This window comes from Phodopus roborovskii, unplaced genomic scaffold, assembly GCF_943737965.1.
Source record: "Phodopus roborovskii unplaced genomic scaffold, PHOROB, whole genome shotgun sequence".
In the NCBI taxonomy this organism is placed as follows: Eukaryota; Metazoa; Chordata; class Mammalia; order Rodentia; family Cricetidae; genus Phodopus; species Phodopus roborovskii.
The window spans coordinates 14,302,140-14,310,000 of record NW_026126418.1 but is presented as its reverse complement, the minus strand read 5'-3'; the positions used below and the strand labels follow the sequence as shown (position 1 = coordinate 14,310,000).

At 50.2% G+C, this 7,861-nt stretch overlaps 1 protein-coding gene across 2 annotated transcripts in view; it reads right to left on the bottom strand.

The window, feature by feature from the left end:
- The window catches only part of Tspan18 (tetraspanin 18), a 128,936-nt gene that overhangs the window by 39,499 nt on the left and 81,576 nt on the right, over positions 1 to 7,861 (bottom strand). Inside the window, exon 1 of one of the 2 annotated variants that reach the window (XM_051184155.1) lies at positions 3,076 to 3,198. The exons of the other annotated variant lie outside the window; for it this stretch is intronic. The gene's annotated coding sequence lies outside the window, so the exon portion shown is untranslated. Of the gene's footprint in view, positions 1 to 3,075; positions 3,199 to 7,861 lie in introns of those variants that run through there. 2 annotated transcript variants of the gene reach the window in all.

The following is a 7,861-nucleotide window of genomic DNA, read 5'->3' as shown; positions in this document are numbered from 1 at the left end:
CCTCATGTGAAGGGTGCATGGTGTCCTCTTTAAGGGGAGAGTATGTGACTCTCAGGACCCAGGTTTATGACAGGGACTCATGAACAAATGAATGAATGTGATGGGGAGAATAAAGCTGTACCCCTTCTGGAATTAGGGGTTCATCACCAGGGTTTGGGTGCCTGGATGAAAAACCTGTGCTTCAAACCCCACCTAAGAGGCTCAAGTGGAACTCCAAGAGCTGACAAGATGTTTGACCAGATAAAGGTTATCGACATCTGTCTTGGTTACTGTTCTGTTGCTGTGATAAAGCACCATGGCCATGGCAATTTATAGAAGAAAGGGTTTTTTGGGGGGGGAGGTTACCGTACCAGAGGGATAAGAGTTCATGACCATCTCAGTGAGAAGGTGCAACAAAAGGCAGACGAGGCAGCAGGAGTAGCCACCAAGAGCTCACATCTTAAACTGCAAGCAGAAGGCAAACTGGGAATGGTGCAAGGGTTTGAAACCTCAAAGCCCACCCCCAAATGACATACTTCCTCCAGAAAGACCATATTTTCTACATCTCCCCAAACAGCTCTACCAACTGGGAACCAAGTGTTAAAATGTTAGAGCCCATGGGGGACAGTTTCATTCAAACCATCACACCATAATAAAACCAAACCAAACCAAGCAAGCAAGCAACCAACCAAACAAACAAAAACCCACTACACCATGAAACCCGAGGACTCAATTCAATTCCAAGGACCTACATGGTGGAGAGAGCGAAATGAGTCATGAAGGTTGTCCTCTGACCTCTACATATGTGTGCGCGCATGTGCGTGCGCGCGCGCGCGCACACACACACACACACACACACACACACACACACACACACAGCAGCAACCGAAATGTAAGTTGTAAGTGACATTGGCCTGTTTCACCAAGGGTACTCTGGAGCCATGTCTTATCTACACATGAGTTCTGGAAGAAGTAAGCTTTTATATGTGTGCTTCCTGGCATGGGGGAGGCTGGGGAGGCAAGTATGTGGCAGGGGGCTGACTGGGGATAACATGGTCAAAGCTGGGAGGGGTCTTGCTCTCACTTCACAGATGACAAACTGGAGGACAGGGAGTCTGTAAAAACTGAGGGGAAAAATGTAGAGACTAGGCATGGTGGTGTATCCTGCAATTCCAGTACTTGGGTGCTACAGACAAGAGGACAGGGGTTCGAGGTCTGCCTAGCCTATATCATAAGCTCTTACCTCAAAAACAATGCAAATTTAGCCAACATCTAACTTAAGGTCTGCAGTGATGCTTCCTGTGGTGCATTCCTGAAACCCATGCACTAGGAAGGTGGAGGCAGGAGGATGGTGAGTTCGAGAATGGCTTGGACCAGACAGTGAGAGCCTGCTTCAGAAGATAAGAAACGACCCACCAGAACAAGACACAGGAACCCTGCAAGCAGCTAGGGAATGAAGTCAGTGACCCTGCTTCCCAAAAGGCCCCCAACATGGTTTCCCAAAAGCAAGAGAGGGGCTGAGAGAATGTCCAGTTGCCTCTAGTCCAAGCAGCTTTGCAGGAAATCTAGCCCAGGCCTCCAGCCAGCCCCAAGGTGAAACAGGATGGCCTGCTCTGAGGACTCATGTTCTCTAGCTTCTACTCTAGCTTTCCACATGCCATTCCCATATCTTCCCCTGTCCAGTATCCTAGCCATTTTTCAAACCCAGTTCCTAGACACCCAGGCTCTTATTTGCTATCCAGACAAGAAGCACCTTCTTCCTTTGGCTTGGGGACCCAGGTCTCTTGAGGGCTGGAAGCCCCCAAAGCTTGGAGTATTGGTACCAGAGGCTCCTGTTGTTACATTACAGAATGGCTTGGAAGCCAAGAGCTCTGCATAGAGCTCTCTGGCAGGATCCTTTCCCTCTAGGGTATCTGGAACTCAAAGCCTTGGAGGTCAAAGACCAAGTATGACTGTTAATATGTCAGACTCATGTAATGATGCTTTTGAAAATGTTGGCAACTAACTGAGCCTGCAAACATTCCCCATGTCTGACTAGAATTGAGCACAGAGAGAAACCCTTGGGAGTGGTGGAGGATAAAACCCCAGAAGAGGATACTGTCCTCACAAGAGCTCCTGGAGAACAGGGCAGCGAGCCTGAGGGCCAAGGCTTGTGCCCTGCTCAGTTCCCATTATCTAACAAAACAGCACACAGCAGCCACTCAGGACCCAGAGGCTGGATGTGGGGTGAACAGACTTTGACCGTGAGAGCTAGCCACACCATATAAGGGCATGTCTGTGTGGTGAGTCAAAGCTGAGGAGGGGGAGAACTCTCCATGCTGATGGAGAGTCCAGAGGTTTGTAGGTTTGTGGTTGACCAGCTCCAGGCACAGGATGGCCCTCAAGCAGCCCTTGACTGCAGCTGTGTGGCAGCCGTGTGCTAAGCTGTGCTTTTCAAGCTTTTCTTTTTTTCTTTTTCTTTTTTTTAATTAATTTTTTTTATTTATTTTACATGTCGATCCCAGTTCCCTCTTCCTCCCTCCCTTTTACCCTCTCTCCCGCTTCTTTTTTTCTGCAGAGCAATCTTTTTTTTCCCACATGAAATCCTACATCACACGCTATGTGTGGGGCAGAGCAGTTGCTTTTGGTTCCCGGGTTGGAGCTTCCAGTTCCTCCAGGACTGTTTCCGACTACTCCCTCTCCCCTTGAGGAGATTTGGAGAAACCAGGCTCAATTGGTCCTATGTAGAGAGCCCATCCTAGACCTGGGACTTTTGAGTCTAAATCAAATTCCTCCTTTATAAAGGGGTAGGGGGGACCCTCCCCACTGAAGAGAGTTCAATCCAAGCCCCTGGGGGGCTCAAACAGCAGGGTGGCCGTTAGGGAAGCAGATGGAAGCTCATGAGAAAGCTTGCCGCCACCTGCGAATCTGGCAGATATGAGCTGCACAGCAGGAAAGCCTGGCCTTTTAGATGCTTTGATCATTGAGTCCTTGTGCTAACCAATGGGATAGTAAGGGCTATGGTGGAGGACAGGGTACCCTGCTGATGGTCTCAGTGGCAACAAAGAAGGCAGCAGAAGTAGTCTTGCCCTAAAGGGCAAGCCAGAACTCCCTTACCTGGTGAGTGGTGCTGGGAGCCTATGTCTGTTTTTAGAAAGCACACCAAGGAGTTCACCTGCAGAGATGGCAGTGTCAAGGAGGGTTGGCTTCTGCAGGCTGAAGGCTATCCAGCAGGTGTGTCTACCTGTGGGGGAAGCAGGAGAGTTCTGACTGTCTGGCCAGGTTGATGTCATTACCTCTCTTATGCTCCAGGCTTCCCCTTCTGGTCTGCATTCTAATGCCCTCGGGCTCCCAGGAGGCAGTACAAAGAGCTGAGTCTGTAGAAACCTGGGGGTCTGACCTGGAGACCAGGACCTAGCTGAAGTGTTGAGGAATTAATTCAGAAGCACAAAGGTATATGTACATGGTGCATGGATGTATGCATGCCAGACTACCAAAGTAACATGTCAGCCTGCTGCCAAGCTGCCCAGAGCCAAGTGCCCTATAGAAGGGAGACTAACGAATGTGCCCAATTCACTCAGATGTGTAACTTCAGTGGTCCCAATAAGTGGAAATGTTGGGTGTCTGAGCCTCTTGGAGAAAAGGTCCTTGTTCTGTGGCAGCAAGCAAGATAGACCCATGGTCTCCTGTAACTAATGGGAAGACTGATATCCAGAGAGGGAGAGTGACTTGCCTAGAGCCACACAGCAAATTACCAGAGCAAACCTAGGTATCTCAAACGCATGGCTAATACTCCAGGGAGGTCTACTCTTTACTCCTTGTCACGCTTGCAGCCCGTTGAGCAGTCCCCAGCTTCAGCACCAGCCTCCCTGAAGTGTAGTCAGGAGTGTGGGGCACAACTTTTGCCCAGTCACAGATCACAACAACAAAAAAAAAATTGCTTCCTGGCTGTGTTTGGGTCCAGGAAAGGTGTGGGAAATTGTACCCAGAAGCCAGAAGCATGGGAGACAGGTAGATCTTGGCCACATGCTTGGACAACAACTTTGTTTCAGAAGTGGGACCCTGGGCACATCAGTTGTCATCTCAAAGCATCAGTTTCCTCATTTAGATGGATAACAGTATCCCTCCCCAAAGGTCGCTGGGAGTTAGAATGCCTCATCTGTCTTAAAGCCCATAGGAGAGCATTTGACACAGAGCAACTACTCAGTAAATGTAGACAGGTGATAGTGTGTGTGTGTGTGTGTGTGTGTGTGTGTGTGTGTGTGTGTGTGGTCACATATACAAGGGAGGAGGTGGGACATACATTGGGGCACTGCCTCGTGTCCTGACAAATGTTTAGACACACAGAGACACCCTAATTGCTCCTCCCTCTACCCCAAGTGTCCCTCTCACAGCCCATCTCAGCCTCCACCTGGCTTGCCTGGCCCTCTCTCTAGGCTGCCGGTCCCCCTCCTACCAGTGATGTCCTCCACCCTAGCTACCAAGCACCAGCTTTTTCCAGCCAGCAACATGCAAATGTCATTAGCACTGCACGAGCTGGTGCGTGCTAATGCTGCACCAGAAGGCAACCAGAGCTGGGATGGAGAGGCTCTTGGAGGCCCGTGGATAGTTCCAAACTTTCCAAGTGAAGGAGCAAACAGCTGCAAGAGGGAGGGGCCAGGGACACTGTTTCTGAAGGAGGGTGTGCCACGTGCCTCTGGGTGGTACTCCAATGTCCCCGTCCCTACTTCAGCCACTGTATCTGTCTCTCACCCTCTCTAGGGAGTTTCTTCCCAGCCTTCCTCTTCACTCTGTCCCACACACACTTAAAGAGGCTAATTATGGGGGCTCTTGCCTATCTGCTCCCATAGCCCTCAAGCCACCTGAGGCATACATCATGGACAAGGAGGTGACCTCACCGATTGCCATTCCATTTTATGGACGAGAAACCGGGGCTCAAAGGGATCAAATCAGTAGATCCAGTTGTGTATGGCTTCATTATTTGGTCACCTTGGGATGGTGCCACCAAGTGTGTTGAAAATGGACCATGACTAGAACAGCATGAGTGTCACAGACATCTGTGCACCAGGACACAGGACAGTGATGATGGGCAGTTCCAAGTTTGAGCAGTACCTGTGCTGCACAAGTGCCATCTCTGTCATGGAGTGAAGCTCCTGACCCAAGAAGGGCCAGCTGGCAAGGTCATGGTCCAGTGGAACAAGGCACCAGGGTGTGATACTCACAGTCTCAGGTCACTCTACAGCCACTCAGCCTCTGTGAGATAGGTCTGTCCCCACAGATCCTCACACCCCACCCCACAGTCCCTAGCCTGCCTTGCTGCTCATTTCTGCTCAGCCTCACATTGTCCTTGCTTCAGCATCTCCACCCATGGGTGGCCTGTCCAGCCCAGGGAAACTGGTCCTGCAGATGGAGACTTCTGTATGCCGGGCTTGCTGTCATATGACATGGGGAACTTCACATGTGCGGGAAAGGAAGAGAGGTCCAGTGGAAATCTGCATCCCCACCTCCCCCGGCCTCTGTTGCTTGGGTGATCACAATAGCTAAGACCTCTCCTGGCCGGTGGGATCTTGGTGCCACAGACATGTCTGAGGTAGAGCGGAGGTATCTGTGTCTGTGACCCCCATCCCAGAGGCCAGCACAGGCCAAAGAAACAGTCTAGAGTTCCCAATGAGCCTTAACCAAAAGTCTAACCATGCCTTTATGGAAATACCTCTCTCACTCCTGGGCCTCAGTTTTCCTTTCCATAAAACTGAGGATTGGGCTGGAGATATATGTCAGTGGTAAAGGACATCCTTTGCATGTACAAGGACCTGCATCCAGCCCAAGAAGTTAAAACAAAAGGGACATAACTACAGTGGGGCACACAGCTCCCCAGCTTGTTTTCATTCTCTCACACTCCTCAAGTCCTCACTGGAACCTGTTAGAGACCAGGAGCCCTTCAAGCAGCAGGAGATGGTGAGTAGTCATGGGATGGAGGAGAAAAGAAAATGGCTCATGTCTGAACTGATGCCAGGAAGGAAAGAGGCAACCTTGGGAGGGCAGAGAAGCATGTGGGAGAATGGAACCAACAGAGGGGTAGTGGAAGAGATGGATGGATGGATGGATGGATGGATGTGGGGAGAGGAAAGGAGGGATGGATGCAGGGAGGGGGAAAGAGGAAGAGATACAGGGAGAGGAAAGAAGGGAAGGAGGGAGGGAGGGAAGGAGGGAGGGAGGGGAGGAGGGAGGGAGGGAAGGAGGGAAGAGGGAGGGAGGGACGGAGAGAGGAAGGAAAGATGGGGGGCTGACCACACTGCTTGCAGCAGAGTGAACCTGGACTGAGCCTTTCCCTAAGTGTCCAGGGACTAATATTGAACTCAGTACTCCAGGAGCCTAGAGGAACAAGAATCTTCATTCATTTGGAAAGCATTAACTGAATGCCTGCTGTGTGGAGGACTCCAGAGCATATATTCACTATCCAAGGAGCCCAGAAACCAAGGGAGAAGACAGCCCAAGTGTGGGAAGGAGGGGAAAGTTAAGAAGTATGTGGCTGAGTTCAGAGGGGAGAGGGGTATCAGGAAGGTTTCTCAGAGAACAGGGCAGATTTGAATGTCTGGGGATTAGAGGAGGGCACTGTGGCAGAGACAAGGGTGCCCAGATGTGGTATAGGCATTCAAGGCCATGTGCCACAGTGGCCATCTGAAGATGACACAGGCAGAGGCCCGTCACTTAGGTCCTTGCGTGCCAGGCTGAGGATGCTGGACTGCATCCACAGGCAATGGGTACCACCGAAAGAGGTGCAGCAGAGGTGTACATTGGGCAGGTTGGAGATAGTAGGGAGCATAGGTAAGTGGAAATAGAGGATAAGAGGGGGGACAGAAGATGGGAGAGGGCTAGGAGGCCTCAAGGAAATTATTTTACTCCTCTGAGCCTCAGTTTCCCATCCTACACCTCATAAAATGGAAAAGTTAAGCCACCCCATAGGGGTATAGAGTTCACCAAGCATTCTGAGTACAGTCGATGAAGGCTGGGTACTTAGTGATGGATGCCGAGTGCTGATGTGCTATTGATTTTATTCCCAGCATGCCTTCCCACGTTGCAAAGGACACTGATGCTCAAGGTCCAGCAACCAGAAGGGGCTGGCCTCTCTGGGTCTCATCAGGCCGCACATCCCAGGAGGAGCAAGTTACAAGCAAATAAACCACAATGACTCAGAGAAGTCTGATCTCAAAATATTATTAAAGAAAAAGACAGTCATATGACTCTTCACGACCTGCTTATTAAACTCCAGCTAATAAGTAAAATGAGTTAAGTTAATGAAAAACCAACCTTTGGGAGGCATCATATCACCTAATAGTAGCCCATAAACATCAACATGAAAATTTAAAACACGAGAATGAATATGGACGATGGCAGCAGGGGAGGCTTTAGGAGAGCGGTCATTGATTCTAGCATTTTCTCCTCACTCATGGGTGTTCGAGAAGTCATAAAAGGAGTTATTTCCTATTGTTCACACACCAAGAATGCTAGGTGCTGAATTTAAATTGTCTCTCATTCCTAATTAGTGAGAATGAAATTAGAATCCATGTATGGCAGAGCTGGAGAGGGCCTAGGAGCTTCTGTACACAGATTTCTTTGTTTTACAGACCAGCAGCCAGAGCAGGGGGGTTGGGGGAGGGGGGAAGAGGAGAGAGAGGGGGAAAGGAGAGAGAGAGAGAGAGAGAGAGAGAGAGAGAGAGAGAGAGGGAGGGAGGGAGGGAGGGAGAGGGAGAGGGAGAGGGAGAGGGAGAGAGTTATTTGAGTCATTTAAGCCACAGAGTTAAAGGGCACAGGTTGATGGCCATGCTGGCAGACATTTCTAAGTCACTCTAGCACATTGCCTGTGCAGAGAGGCTGAGCCTGTGCCAACCAAGCTTGACCAGGA